Source organism: Budorcas taxicolor, chromosome X (assembly GCF_023091745.1).
Source record: "Budorcas taxicolor isolate Tak-1 chromosome X, Takin1.1, whole genome shotgun sequence".
In the NCBI taxonomy this organism is placed as follows: domain Eukaryota; kingdom Metazoa; phylum Chordata; class Mammalia; order Artiodactyla; family Bovidae; genus Budorcas; species Budorcas taxicolor.
Genome location: NC_068935.1, coordinates 90,383,871 through 90,400,324, shown reverse-complemented (window position 1 = coordinate 90,400,324; position 16,454 = coordinate 90,383,871). Strand labels below are relative to the sequence as shown.

General features: G+C 41.1%; 1 long non-coding RNA gene across 2 annotated transcripts in view; it reads left to right on the top strand.

Moving 5' to 3' along the window:
- The window catches only part of LOC128070357 (uncharacterized), a 211,044-nt gene that overhangs the window by 19,563 nt on the left and 175,027 nt on the right, over positions 1-16,454 (top strand). The window contains exons 2-3 of one of the 2 annotated variants that reach the window (XR_008201610.1): positions 273-352; positions 828-863. This is a non-coding gene — a long non-coding RNA (uncharacterized LOC128070357). Of the gene's footprint in view, positions 1-272; positions 353-827; positions 864-16,454 lie in introns of those variants that run through there. The other variant, XR_008201609.1, reaches the window with a different exon arrangement.

Genomic DNA, 16,454 nt, shown 5'->3' with positions numbered 1-16,454 from the left:
CTTCATGATGGAGAATTCTGGTGTGAAATCAAGCTTCCTCACAAAAATTCAGCCTTCCTGTGTATCTTAAGGTGGTTTCTCTGCCAGCTTAGGAAAGACACAAATGGCTTTGCAAGTGACTGTATTTGGTGTAATTGAAATGCACGTACATAACCAGTTTTCTTTTGAATGTATTTTTGCATTTAAAAAAAAGTCAACATATGGTCATAAAAGTGATGAAATATAGCTGTGCTCTTAAATATATTTTCTAAATCACAATATTCTACTTTCAGGGAGAAATATGAGTGGGCAAGTGGCGTCAACATTGGGACCTAGAGATCAAGATTCCTCCCAGCTGGATGAACCTGTGGTTGTGAGTACCTTACCATTTGATGTTTTCTATTAGCACAAGTTTATTTTTGAGAAAATGATGTTAAGTAGTACAGATGCAGTGATAAAGGTCTTCCATGGTGATAAAGGATGACAGTTTGTCTTAGGAAGGAACATTGATCCAGAAATATTACAGTCTGGTGTTGCCTGGATGAGTATCCTGTTAAACTCCCTGGAAATGTGCCAAGTGACTTCCTCCTCCTGCTTATTAACAACAGACTGCATACTTCCATCCCAACATAGATTTAAATAACTTCCAAAGTCTTTCTGGGTAACTCTTATGGGAGCTAACTCTTCTCTGTGGGAAGAGTAACTTTATTAAAAGTAAGTACATAGAATTGTGTTGGGAAAATGTTGTTAGGTTTACTTAGGATCAGATATATCTATGTATTATGTATATTTATGCTGTTAGATGTATTAACAACAAAACGTTTTTATTTGCATGCACACTCTACTAGGACCAGCAGCCCAGTGTTGAGCAACGTGAACAAGAGGAACCACCAGCTGAGATTCAGGATATCATACCTCGAAAGGAGGAGGTCCAGGAAGAGGATCCAGTGAATCGTGATGAAGAGGAGGAGAAGGATGCCTCTGAAGGTAAAGTGTATTTGTGCGTCATGCCTTAAGACATAACCAATAAGAGGAGGAAAGGAAACATTAGAAAAAGACTTCAGACAATTCCTAAAAATCTGAGGAGAGTATAGGTTGCAGGTTAGTGTGGTTGCTCAACTTTTCCCTTGTTTTCAAGACAGAGAGAGGCGGGCAACTAAGTTGTCTGAGGACAACCCTGGAAAAGGAAAATGGTAATAACATTCCGGAAAATTCTGCTTTCCTTTTTCTTCAGCAAAACATTCCCGGAATAATGCTCCTGAGGTTCTTATTCATCACATTTTTAGCATAATAACCTAAGGCTTTTAATTCATAACACCGAGGGAATGAATATCATCATTCCCTTGTTTATACTGTATGCTTTACAGCTGAATTGATGCATTTTTTTCAAAAAAAGATTCTGGCCTGGAAGCTGATCTCCAGGAATTGTCTGTGGCAAAGACTGGGGGTGAAGGTGGAGATGGTCCCGATGTCAGGGAGGAGTTTGCATCCAATATAGAGCCTGTTGAAATGCCAGAAGCAGGTATGTCATCCATTCAGAAAATAATTTGTTGTTTCTGTTTTTCAGAATAGTATATCTTTACTAATATAGAGGGAACATTACTGTTATTTTAATAATAGAGTTCACATATTTGTTGAAAGATTGTTCAGACCCCAGATGCCTGAGTGCCTGACTTACAGACTTTCAAATAAAGAAACAGACAGAATCAAAGCCATATCGAATTGAAAATAGGAAACCGTTTTCTTCTCTTGAATATAGGTACTTGAAGCAACAGCTAATGATTTTCAGGTTCTTTTATAATTTCTGCTTGTAGCAAATATGGAATGTATTTGTAATCAATATCAGTTTATATGAGATATGCTTAGGCATCCAAGTAGGTTCCAGTACCAGCTTTAGCATAATGTGTGTGATTCTGTGAAATCCCTTAACTTCTAAACTCACCTTTCCTCATATAAGTTGTGAATTCAGAACAGATACACTAAAATGCTGATTTTTCAATGCTAACTTTTGCATTCTCTGATGCATAGAAGAATACTCTGTTTTTTATGATGTATTTATCATAAAATATAATCATGAATCAAATTATAACAGGGGAATTGAGATTTCATTTTCTGATGGGGGACACATGTACACCTGTGGCTGATTCATGTCAATGTATGTCAGAAACCACCACAATATTGTAATTAGCCTCCAATTGAAATCAATTAATTAATTTTTTTAAAAAAGAAAATGAGCCAACATTCTGCTTGATGTTTGTTAAATTCTCTCAAATTCTGAATTCTCTAGCTCTTAAAAAACTAGTTGCATTTTAAATCCTTTGCCCAGTGAACCTTGAAATGACTGAATCATAAAATGGCAAAAGATAGTCTAGTTTCCTGTTTCTGTGGCTAATCTAGTTGAGAGAGTGCATTTAGTCAGTGATATTCAAGCCAGGTGTGAGTAAGATACCTATGCTAAGCACACTAACTGCCCCCACGTTTGGTCTTTTTTTTTGGGCGGGGGAGGTTGCTTATTTTAATTGGAGGATCATTACTTTATAATACTATGATGATTTTGCCATACACCCCAGTCTCACTCTTAAAGAACTAATAAAAATCTGAGCCTCATGATATAATCGTCTCTAACCATATCAAGTATGTTATTTTGCCTCTTTGATACATGAGTTTAAACACTTTTGAAGGCCAAAGATTGTAACTCTAGTTCTTCCCGCATAATCAACTTAGTATCTTTCACATACGTGTTTTCCAAATTGCTGACAGTGAATTGCACAGTTCTGATTTTAAAGAAGGAACTTTCTAGTTAGGGAAGAATTTACTGTGTATTGGCCTTCTAAATATTTTCACTTTACATTTTTTTCCCCATTCCATTACCACAATTAGATGAAAATACAACTTTCAGACTACTTTCAAGTAACTACAGGACATGATTAAAATGTTCTCATAGAAAAATCTTAGCCCTCAATATGTGTGGTATTTAAAAAGAAAATACATAAATTACAAGGAACATAAATATAAAGTCCTACATCCAACATAAAAGGTAAATAAAAGAGCAACAGAGTAAACCTAAGGGATAAAGAAAAAGTTACTTAATAAAAGACAGGTATAAATTATTAGGAAGAGGAAAATAAACTCAACTAATAAATAAAGACAATGTGCTAGTTTACATAATTTGTTAATATATATATATTTATATACACACACACATTTTTAAATATTCTTTTCTGTTGGGATTTCTCACAGGAGATTGGACATTAGTTCCCTGTGCTATATAGTAGGACCTTGTTGTTGATTCATTCTGAATATAATAGTTTGTATCTGCCAACCCGAAACTGCCAGTCCATTCCTCTCAGTTTACATAATTGTGAAGAAAATGGGCAAAGCCCAAGTATACGTAATTAGAAATAAGAACAAGACACTAACATTATATTACAGAATTAAAACTGAGTATAATCTGGAACTCAAATATTTTCAGCATATTGAGGAAATGGCTAGTAGGGTGGAAAAACAAATACTATTTAACATACCCCACAGTCACTAAATAACTAAACATCGCAAATACCGTGGATGAACTTTTGAAATTGGTCAGAGTTTTCTCTCAAAAGCCATTATCATTTAGAAACAAACAAAAAACTCTGCTTCTCCAGATTTTCCTTCTCTCTTCCCGCCTGCTTTTCTCTCTCACTCGTACTCCCTCTTGCTCTCCCTTTTCTCCTCTCCTTTTTTTCTTTCATTTTTGCTGTGGCTGTGAGAAACAGTCCTATTTCTGCTTCACATTTTGATGTCCCCATGTCGCCAGTGATCGTAATGACTTAAAATTAGTGTCACCATATAATTTATTATACCAACTGGAATGCTTTCCAGGGTGAAAAGAAACATTTAGAATGACATGAGGGCCACAAGTAAAAAGGGGGACAAATGTTTAACCGACTTAAAACAACCATATCAGGCATAAATTAGAACAAATGAAACTTTCTACACTTTTTCATAGTAGAGAAGAAACAAATGTAATACTGGCCTTTTTCTTTACTTCACTTAAGCAGTAACAGAGATAACAACTGTTTAGCTATCCTATATTCGGAATATTATTTCAAACCAATGCATTTAAATGATACATTTGGGGGATTTTTTGTTTCAGTTTTTGTGTATTTTGTTTTCCTTAGGGTGTTTTTTGTTGTTAGATATTTTACGGAATGTGTATACAGTTTTGCCTTCTACTGAAAACTACCTTCTGATAGGTTCCATTGATTTCATTTGTTCTGAACTCAGTGTCCTTATTTTCTTGTGTAACTAGGAAGAGTAGTGTGTTTTCAAAAATACTGGTAATGTGCTTGAAAAGTCTATAAAATCTCTAGAGAGGATTAACTGCAGGTAAGCCAAAGGGTCACCCTTAGTGTTCTTGTTTTAGTCCATTTTATAAAACTACAACTGCAGTGAACTTTGTATACCTCTCCTGTCATCGAAATAAAGTTCGGCTAAGTAACTTTTTTAATTTTCATGTTATAGGTGAAGGGCAACCATTTGCTTGAAAGAAGAGAAACTGAAACCATCTATGCTGTTCTTCTGTTGTGTATTTGACTGTTAAAGTTCTGTCAATAAAATTTCGTCTTCTACTGGCACGTTTTGTTAAATTTATCCCCGGGTATTTAATGTTATTGAAAATTCATGGTTTGTGATTTTTATTGTCTAGCTGAGGATGTATGTAGAGATAGAATGTCGGTATATTGATTTTCTGTCCAACAGTTCCTCTAAAAATGCATATTAATTCCACAAATTTAGATCCAGATGGTTTTTGCTTTTCAAAATATACTGTTAGATTTGAATATCAACAATTTCTACTGGCTTAAACCTTAAACCTTTCCTCATTTTGCAGCATTGAACAAACCTGGCCAGAATAGTCTTGACTAAAGCAGGTGATAATCGGCATTTTCCCCAACAGGAAATGAAAAATCTTCTCCATTTCAACCTGTTTACGTTGCTTTTTTGTAGATATACTTTGTCAGAGTAAGTTCTATTCTATTCCTAGTTTACTGTTTGAATATAGATTAATTTTCATCAAACACTTGTAGTGCATCAATTGTGACCATAGAATTGTTTTCCCTCCAGTTTTCTATTAATGTGGTGAATTGCATTGGTTAACCATATACATTTAAACCACCCTTGCACTTCTACGGTTAAAAAAATTTGGTCATAACATATGCTTTAGGTGTAATCTACATGTTAATGCTTATATATACATATATATACCCTCACATAAAAAATTCATAAAAGCCTTCTCTTGAAGTCTTCTCTTAAATAAATGGATTTACAAAATGTGCCACCCAAATCTCATATGGTGTCCCTGATGAAATCATTGACAGAGAAACATTTTTAAAAACTTAATATATCTGTATTGTCCTGTAGAGAAATGGAATGCCAAAGCCATTGTTAAAGGTTGTAGGGAGACAGGACAAAAACTGCTGTCAATGTCCATGGCAAATGGCACAGCGTATCTTTCACACGTTTCTGATTTGCCTTCCAAGTTTTTTTGGGTGTAGGGAGAGAACAGCCACAAACATCTTTTTTTCTCCATTGCGTCGTCCATTGGCTTGATAGTCACCAGATCTCAGAAGCCCTCCAGTTGTCTGTGTGTGTGTGTGTGAATCACTCAGTCATGTCCGACTCTTTGCAGCCCCATGAACTGTAGTGGGCCAGGCTTCTCTGTCCATGGAATTCTCCAGGCAAGAATACTGGAGTGGATTGCCATTCCCTTCTCCAGAGGATCTTCCCAGCCCAGGGATCGAACCCTGGTATCCCGCATATTCTTTACCATTTGAGCTACAGGGAAGTCCTCCAGCTTTCTGATTTCTCCCTTATATCCTTATTATTAACATAATAACAAAACGCTTACATCTCTGAGCCCCCATCTGCATCCTGACGCACCAAAAGATACATATTTGTGCAACAAAGGACTTATTCAGAATTCACTCTGCTTGGCGAATAACAGGATTATAAATAGCAGCTGTTGTGCCCTTACAGAGGTATGAAAATTCAGGTCCAAAAGGACTGAAAATGGGAGGTTAAATTCTACCATGAGACTTAAGTTAGAGTATCCCATCTTACCAAAAAGTATGTGAAAAAGCCCCCTAGGTCATGCAGCTGCCTGACAAGATTAGATCCTAGCTAGAAGAAAACGGAAAGGAATGAGGGGAACTTTGTGAGCCAAAATGACTTGAGTCTTATCTGCTCTGTCTCCTTAATTGGCTATGACATGACATAACTGGGCTTCCCTGGTGGCTCAGATGGTAAAGAATCCGCCTGCAGTGCTGGAGACCTGGGTTCGATCCCTGCATTGGGAACATCCCCTGGAGGAGGCCACAGCAACCCACTCCAGTATTCTTGCCTGAAGAATCCCCATGGATAGAGGTGCCTGACGGGCTACGGTCCATGGGGTGGCAAAGAGTCAGACACGACTGAGCCACTAAGCACAGCACGTGGCATAACTGAGAGTATCAGTACTGGCTCTGACACGTACTGTGTGAAGGTGAGAAAGGTATTTCCATCCTTTGGATCTGTTTCCCCATTGCTAAAATGGAAATTACAAGTTTACACTAAATATTTGTTATGAAGAATAAACAAGATAACGTGAAGTAGGCATTACATTGCAAATGGGTTTGGCTTATTCCATTCCATTTTTTCATTTAAACTTTCAAAATGTTTAATTTCACTTACCTTTACAATTACAATTCTCTCATAAGTGATACAGATTTTGAATTTCAAGTAGACCAAAAGGGTAACTTTTGAAATAGATTGGACTTCAGAAACATATTTTGACTGAATATATTCATTCAATAGCAGATTCAATAGCTGGTATCAGACAGGGCATCCATTCTAAGGTTGGTTTTTTAATGAAGACTGACAAGGCTACCCTTAGGCATAGTATGTGGTGAAAACTGTGCTCCTTGCTGTGTGTGATGACAAAGAAAGTAAGCCAATATTCCGGTCACGCAACATCACACAACTCAATGCCAGACTCTGTCACGTAGTCAGGCAGCCAGTCCCTAAGTAACCCTGCAGGAGCTACAGGGCCACAGTGTACCACTGCAGCTGTTAGTTTGGCTTGTCACCTTCTCCGGGCTTGGGCAGTAAGGAGGCAATGACCCCGAATGGATTCAGATTCTGACTTAGAGACAGTGCAGAAGCAATATGACCCTGGTGTCAGTTGCCTTGTCCCTAGTCCCACGGTCTGACACTGAATTGGAAGGCCTCAGTAACAGGCACTACAGGTGGTGGGTCTCTGCCAGGAAGGAGCCCGCAGTTGTGCCCTATGGCACTGAGCAGCTCTGTAGTCCACGGCTGTACACTCAGCTGGAGCTACGGAGACCATCCTATGTTCAACTGAAACCAGGGGTGGATGAGTAGCAACTTTGTGTCACCTCCAGCTGGATAAGGAGGCAGGTGAGAAATGGCCTCATAGCAGCTCTTCATCAGGCTGCTTATCTTCCCTTGCTGCAAGAGCAATAGTAGGTTCTCTGCCAAGATTCAAGTCAGCCTGCAACTTAGCCTTGCCTATGTAGCCTAAGTGGGGACATGCAAGGTCACCAGGGCATGACGACAGAGCCACACCCCTACAGTGTTTTTTGGAACAAGACACAAGGCTTTATGTATGTTGCTACAAATATAACACCTATATACTGACTCCTACATGGAAGAGATGCTTTTCCTGTCAGTTATTAAAAATATTCCTTCATTTAGTACACACACATTGCTTACTAGCATGTTTCAGGATGTTATCTGCAATGCTTGAAATAACAAGACCAGTGATGTGAGGTGGATGATGGGAATATCACACTGGTGGACCAGACAGACACATAACAGAAAAGAAGTGCAAAGGAGAAACACAGGGAATGGACCTAACGGAAAAGCAAAACAAAATGGTGAGTGGGGTGGCCAAGGAGCAGGAGGAAAGCTAGAAGATACGGTTCATTCTAAGAGTGAAAGAAGTTATATATAACACAGTCGTGCTTTGACCCAGGCTGTGGATGAGAGTCACAACCTCCCCTTCATCACTGCCCCTTTTGAGGGTGGGGTCTGGGAGTCTAGAGATTCTGAAGGGAAAGGAGAAAGAAAATACATAGTGCAGGGGGTGCATGCACCCGCCCTGATAGAGATGCAGGTGCAGCTTGTAACAGTGACCAGGTGGGGATGAGCAGAGTTGGATTCGGTGACTCAAGAAGAAATGTGCAAATGAATGTAAAGGGAGAAAACACATTGAGGGGGGGTAAACAGCTCCAACTCCCAATTCTGTACCAGGGTAGGGTGCTGCATTACTGTCGTGAGAAGGCTCCCTGGGCTGAGCTCTGGGAGGGAGTGATGAGACTAAGGACCCACCATCAGCCCTAAGCAGGGGGCCCTGTGTGTGTGAAGACAAGTCTCAGCCTTTACCACTGACAGACACAGAAAGCTTCTTAGCCCTGCGGAGAGTGGGGCTCTGGCACCTTAGGGAAGCTCAAAAGTAAGGTGGAGGTGTTGGTTGTGGTTCAGTCACTGAGTCGTGTCCGACTGTTTACGCCCCATGGCCTGCAGCAAGCCAGGCTCCTCTGTCCTACACTATCTCCCTGAGTTTGATCAAATTAATGTCCGTTGTGTTGGTGATGCTATCTAATCATCTCACCCTCGGTCGCCCCCTTCTCCTCCTGCCTTCAATGTTTTTGCATCAGCATCCTTTCCAATGAGTCAGCTATTCGCATCAGGTGGCCAAAGTATTGCAGCTTCAGCATCAGTCCTTCCAGTGAATATTCAGAGTTCATTTCCTTTAGGATTGGCAGGTTTGTTCTCCTTGCTGTCCAAGGGATTCTCAAGGCTCATCTCTAGCACCACAATTCGAAAGCATCAATTCTTTGGCACTCAGCCTTCTTAATGATCTCACACATCTCTACATCACTACTGGAAAAACCGTAGTTTTGACTCTACAGACCTTTGTCAGCAAAGTGATGTCTCTGCTTTTTAACATGTTGTCTAGGTTTGTCATGGGCTTCCCTGGGGGCTCAGTGGTAAAGAATCTGTCTGTAAGGCAGCACACTTAGGAGATATGGGTTTAATCCCTGGTTCAGGAAGATCCCCTGGAAGAGGTCATGGCAACACATGCAAGCTAGGTCTGTCATTGCTTTCCTTCCAAGGAGCAAGCGTCTTTTAATTTCATGGCTGCAATCACCATTTGCAGTGATTTTGGAGCCCAAATAAATGAAATCTGTCACTGCTTCCACTTCAGTTCAGTTCAGTCGCTCAGCCGTGTCCGACTCTTTGTGACCCCATGAACTGCAGCATGCCAGGCCTCCCTGTCCATCACCAAATCCCGGAGTTCACCCAAACTCATGTCCATTGAGTCAGTGATGCCATCCAACCGTCTCATCCTCTGTCGTCCCCTTCTCCTCCTGCCCTCAATCTTTCCGGCATCAGGGTCTTTTCAGATGAGTCAGCTTTTCGCATCAGGTGGCCAAAGTATTGCAGTTTCAGCTTCAACATCAGCCCTTCCAATGAACACCCAGCACTGATCTCCTTTAGGATGGACTGCTTCCACTTAACACCCTTCTATTTGCCATGAAGGGATAGGACCAGATGCCATGATCTTAGTGTTTTAATAGTTAAGTTTTAAGCCAGTTTTTTCACTCTCCTTTTTTGAACCTTGTCAAAAGGTTCTTTAGTTGCTCTTCACTTTCTGCCATTACAGTGGTATCATCTGTGAATCTGAGCTTGTCGAGATTTCTCCCAGCAATCTTCATTCCAGCTTTTGAGTCATCCAGTCCAGCATTTTGCATGGTGTACTCTACGTATAAGTTAAATAAGCAGCATGACAATATACAGCCTTGTCGTACTCCTTCCCCAATTATGAAGCAGTCATATGTTCCAACTCTGGTTCTAACGGTTGCTTCTTGGCCCACATACAGGTTTCTGAGGAGACAGGTCGAGTAGTCTGGTACTGCCCTCTGTTTAAGAATTTTCTCTATTTGTTGTGATCCACGCAGTCAGAGGTGTTAGCGTGGTCAATGACACAGAAGTAGATGTTTTAGAAAAAGTAGATGCATTAGACATTTACGAAGTTAAATGGACAGAACTCAGCAAGAATTTGGACTTCAGGTGAGGGAGAGGGAATCGTAAACATCGTTAAGACCAAATTTGTGTGTCCTGTCATAAAAGTACAAAACTGTCATGTGAACTCTGGAAGTTGGCCAGGTCTGGGAAGATTTCCAAATAAGATTTTTATGTTTTTGAGCTCATGGTCTACATGGATACAATAACCAGTATTTAAATACTTAAAATTTCCTTTTCCTTTAAAAAAAGTATCGTGGTATAATTTATATACAACAAAAGCCAACACTTTAATGTATTACCATTTGTAGATTTTTGACAAATGTATACCGTGGTGTAAATGCTACCACAATAAAAAGGTAGAAAACGTCTCAATTTTCAAAAATGTTCCCTTGGGGTATTTGCCATCAGACTCCTTCCTACACTCCTATACCCTGGCAACCACAGATACATTTCTGTGCAAAGAGTTGTGCCGTTTCCAGAAATCCATTGACATGAAATCATATAATATGTAGCCTTCTGTGTCTGGTTTCTCTCGTTTGCACAGGTGAGATGCAACCTTGCTCTTACATGCATTTGTAGTTACTTTTCTTTTTATATTATGGTGTAGTTTTCCTGTGTACAGGTATACCCTTTTGTTTTTCTTTCATCTGTATACCAGTTGTTGAATAACTGGGTTGTTTCTACGTGTGGCTATTAGGAATACATCTGCAGAATATTTGAGTGCAGGCCACTGTGTGAGCATGTTTACATTTCTCTTGGGAAAACTGCCTAGGAGTAGCCTTGCTGGGTCATATAAGGCTTCCCAGGTGGCGCTAGTGGTAAAGAATCCATCTGCCAATGCAGGAAACTCAGGTTCAACCCCTTGCTCTGGAAGATCCCCTGGAGTAGGAAATAGCAACCCGCTCCAGTATTCTTGCCTGGAAAATTCCATGAAGAGTGTTCCTGGCAGGTACAGTCCATGGGGCCCCAGAGAGTTAAACACGACTGAGTGACTGAACACACACACACATACATGGTAATTTGTGTATCTTAGAATCTAAACTGTGTCTTCTGTAGGCAACATACACATGGATTTTTTTTAAACTGTTCTCTCAATGTCTGCCTTCTGGTTGGCTAGTTTTATCTATTTACATTTAATGTTGATACAGACTTACATCTGCCAATGTACATTTCTGTCTCATGCCATTTTGTTCTATGGTGCTCATTTTACTGCTTTCTTTTCCATTCAATGAATGCTTTCTAATGTAGCGTTTTAAACTCTTTACTGATTTTCCACTGCTTTTAAGTTATTTCCTTAGCTGTATGTCACCGAAAACATCTCACTTTATCACAATCAGCTTCACAAATTTACACAAATTCTAGTGAGATCCAGAAACATTACTCCTATATCGCTCTATTCTGGTTTCCCTCTTTTCCCCATATTGTCACATATATAATAAATCTATAAAGGCTAAAGCCCATTAATACACTCTTATTATATATAACGTTATGTGATGAAAAGCTGATATATGGCAGGATATCAGGTATCTATTTATAGCTTCTGTTATATTCACCTTCTTTGTCATGATTTCTGATGCTTTGCATATGTTTGTATGGATTTGACACCATCCAGAGTTGTTTCCTTACCTAATACAGCTTTGCTCCCAACCACCTCCTTTGTGCTGCTACTGCAAATATATTACATTCCATATGTTGTCGGCCCAACAAAAATAGGGCTTCTCTAGTGGCTCAGACAGTAAAGAATCTGCCTGCAGTGCAGGAGACCCGGGTTCAGTCCCTTGGTCAGGAAGATCCCCTGGAGAAGGGAATGGCTAACCACTCCGGTATTCTTGCCTGGAGAATCCCATGGATAGAGGAGCCTGGTAGGCTGCAGTGATGGGGTTGCCAAGAGTCAGACATGACTGAGCAACTACTGCTTTCACAACAATAAATTGTTTAGACAGTTGCTTTTTAAGTACAGGAAGAAAGGACTGAAATATGTATCCAGAAAGAATTTGTTCATATAATTACCTTTACCTGTGCTCTTTGCTTTTTCACATGGATTCAGATTAACATCTGAATTCACTTATTGCAGCATGAAGAACTTCCTTTAGTTTTCCTTGTAAGCCAGTTCTACCAACATATTCCCTGAGTTTTTTTTTTTTTTTTAAATTTGGGCATACCTGTACTTTGCTTTCATTTCTATTTTCTTAAACCACTTTATTGTGGTATGTGTGACATGTAAAATGCTGTGTATGCACCCGTGAAATCATCACCAGCTTCAATATACAAAACTCAACTGTATTTCCATACTAGTGGTGAATACTCCTAATAAGTAAGAAAGTTCCAGTTACAATATAAAAAGAACTTAGGAACTAGTTTAACCAAGGAGGTGTAAGATTTGTACATTGAAAATGACAAAACCAGTTGAAAGAAATTAATGAAAATTTCAGTAAATGGTCACTGACTATCAACGGGCACTAGAGTTTCCCCTAGAAATTTGCTGTCATTGTACACACGTCTCTGAGCATGTGGGAATATTTCCTTAAGGCACATTCATAGCAGTGAGACTGCTGGGTCAAAGACTTCCTTGGCTAAACGCACATCTATGGAGTACCTACTATGTGCATGTGCCTGACACTGTTCTAAACCCCAAGGAGGCATCACAGAATAGGACTGACACACGTCCCTCTTTCATGAAGGCAAATGCTGCTGAGGGTGAGGGCACGATGGAATGTAAATTCTGATGGGTGCTTCCACAGACCCCTGCAAAGGTGTTTTACCAGTTCACACTGGCCTCAGTGGGGCAGGGGAGTGAATGTGCCTTTACTGGCATCTGGGTACCATTTGTAGGGTGGGAGGTCTTGGCAGGAGGCTGGACTCCTTGTGTCCAGTTCCTTAGAAGAGCTTCAAGTCCACAACTAGGACTGATCCACGTAGGGATTTCAGGGGCTGTGAATACCCTAGGTGTCCATAACCTTACTTGTGACATCACAAATTGTATCTGTCAAAGCCTCGGAGGTATCTGACCCATTGGTGGCTCTGCACCCTGAGTGTGCCATCTCTGACCTGGAGATAGGTCTGTGAGCCAGGGATTGAGGGTGCTGAAACCTTGAGGGGTTTCCTATGTCTTGGGCTGTGAACTTTGGGGTTTGTAGGATGCGGGGTATCATGGTCTGTGGTCTTTGCGTGGTGGATGCATGGAACACTGTGAAATGGCTGTATGCGTTCACCATACCAGTGCTCTGTGCAGTTGGGTTTCTCCATGGCAGCTTATGAAGTTGCTAAAATGCATGTCGGCCTGTATTCGAATTTCATCTCAGCTGATTTCATGTGTCTTGCCTCATTTATTGAGTCTCTAGAGTTTCAGTTTGGTGGATTGTTTGCTGTTGGGTGTCCAGTGCAGTGAGGTCAGCCAGCTGCTATTTCCTTGGTCCATATCTGGTCGAGTGTATCATTGATATTTGGGTTTTGTGACCCATAGTGTGAGGTCCCTTCCTTTCCCTTCTCTAGCCTTTCCCTTCTCCAGGGGAATCTTCCCAACCCAGGGATCGGACCCAGGTCTCCCGCATTGCAGGTGGATTCTTTACCAGGTGAGCCACAAGGAAAGCCCAAGAATACTGGAGTGGGTAGGCTATCCCTTCTCCAGCGGATCTTCCTGACCCAGGGATCGAACCAGGGTCTCCTGCATTGCAGGCAGATTCTTTAACGGCTGAGCTATCAGGGACTGAAACATTTCACATTGTTGTTCAGTGGCTCAGTCGTGTCCGACTGTTTACAACCTTGTGGACTACAGCATGCCAGGCTTCCCTGTCCTTCACTATATCCTGGAGTTTGCTCAAGCCCATGTCCATTGAGGCAATGATGCCATCCAACCATCTCATCCTCTGTTGGTCCCTTTTCCTCCTGCCCTCAATCTTCCCCAGCATCAGGGTCTTTTCCAATGAGTCGGCTATTCACATCAGGTAGCCAAAATATTGGAGAAGGCAATGGCACCCCACTCCAGCACTCTTGCCTGGAAAATCCCATGGACGGAGGAGCCTGGTGGGCCGCAGTCCATGGGGTCGCTAAGAGTCGGACACGACTGAGCGACTTCACTTTCACTTTTCACTTTCATGCATTGGAGAAGGAAATGGCAACCCACTCCAGTGTTGTATCCTGGAGAATCCCAGGGATGGGGGAGCCTGGTGGGCTGCTGTCTCTGGGGTCACACAGAGTCGGCCACGACCGAAGTGACTTAGCAGCAGCAGCAGCCAAATATTGGAACTTCAGCTTCACCATCAGTCCTTCCAATGAATATTGAGGGTTGATTTTCATTAGGATTGACTTATTTGATCTCCTTGCTGTCCAAGGGACTCTCAAGAGTCTTCTCCAGCATCACAGTTTCAAAGGTTCAATTCTTTAACGCTCAGCCTTCTTTAGGTCCAACTCTTCCATCCATAAAGGACTACTGGAAAAACCGTGGCTTTGACGCTAGGGACCTCTGCTGGCAATGTAATGCCTCTGCTTTTTAACGTGCTGTCTAGGTTTGTCATAGCTTTTCTTCCAAGGAACAAGTGTCTATTAATTTCATGGCTGCAGTCACGGTCTGCAGAGGTTTTGGAGCCCGAGAAAATAAAGTTTCTCAGTGTTTCCGTTTTTTTTCTCCATCTATTTGCCATGAAGTGACAGAACCAGATACCATGATCTTACGTTTTGAATGCTACATTTTAAGACAGCTTTTTTACTCTCCTCTTTCACCTCCACTGAGAAGCTCTTTAGATCCTCTTCAGTTTCTGCCATAAAGGTGGTGTCATCTGTGTGTCTGAGGTTATTGATATTTCTAAAAGCAATCTTGATTCCAGATTGAGTTTCATCCAGCCCAGCATTTCACATGATGTACTCTGCATGGAAGTTAAATAAGCAAGGTCACAATATAGAGTGGTGAAGTGCTCTCTTCTGAAGCCTGAATCAGCCTGTTGTTCCATGTCCAGTTCTAGCTGATGCTTCTTGACCTCCCTACAGCTTTCTCAGGAAGCAGGTACGGTGGTCTGCTAGTCTCATCTCTTGAAGAATTTTCCACAGTTTGTTGTGATCCACACAGTGAAAGGCTTTCACTTCCATTCAGTTCACTCAGTCGTGTCTGACTCTTTGTGACCCAATGAGCCTCAGCACGCCAGGCCTCCCTCTCCATCACCAACTCCCGGAGTTTACTCAAACTCATGTCCATTGAGTTGGTGATGTCATCCAACCATCTCATCCTCTGTCATCCCCTTCTCCTCCTGCCCTCAATCTTTCCCAACAGCAGGGTCTTTTCAAATAAGTCAACTCTCCACATCAGGTGGCCAAAATATTGGAGTTTTCAGCTTGAACATCCGTCCTTCCAATGAACATCCAGGAATGATTTCCTTTAGGATGGACTGGTTGGATCTCCCTGCAATCCCAGGGACTCTCAAGAGTCTTCTCCAACACCACAGCTCAAAAGCATCAATTCTTTGGCACTCACCTTTCTTTGTAGTCCAACTCTCATATCCATACATGACTGATGGAAAAACCATAACCTTGATTAGACGGACTTTTTTTGACAAAGTAATGTCTCTGCTTTTTAATATGCTGTCTAGTTTGGTCAAAACTTTCTTTCCAAGGAGTAAGCATCTTTTACTTTCATGGCTGCAATCACCATCTGCAGTGCTTTTGGAGCCCCCCTAAAAATAAAGTCTGACACTGTTTCCACGATTTCCCCATCTATTTGCCATGAAGTGATGGGACCAGATGCCATGATCTTAGTTTTCTGAATGTTGAGCTTTGAGCCAAATTTTTCACTCTCTTCTTTCACTTTCATCAAGAGGCTCTTTAGTTCTTCTTCACTTTCTGCCATAAGGGTGGTGTCATCTGCATATCTGAGGTGATTGATATTTCTCCTGGCAATCTTGATTCCAGCTTGTGCTTCCTCCAGCCCAGCGTTTCTCATGATATACTCTGCATATAAGTTAAATAAGCAGGGTGACAATATACAGCCTTGACATATTCTTTTTCCTATTGGGAACCAGTCAGTTGTTCCATGTCCAGTTCTAACTGTTGCTTCCTGACCTGTATGCACGTTTCTCAAGAGGCAGGTCAGGTGGTCTGGTATTCCCATCTCTTTCAGAAGTTTCCACAGTTTATTGTGATCCACACAGTCAAAGGCTTTGGCATAGTCAATAAAGCAGAAATGGATGTTTTTCTGGAACTCTCTTGCTTTTTCCATGACCCAGCGGATGTTGGCAATTTGATCTCTGGTTCCTCTGCCTTTTATAAAACCAGCTTGGACATCTGGAAGTTTGCGGTTCACATATTGCTGAAACCTGGCTTGGAGAATTTTGAGCATTACTTTACTAGCGTGTGAGATAAGTGCAATTGTGTGGTATTTTGAGCATTCTTTGGCATTACCTTTCCTTGGGATTGGAATG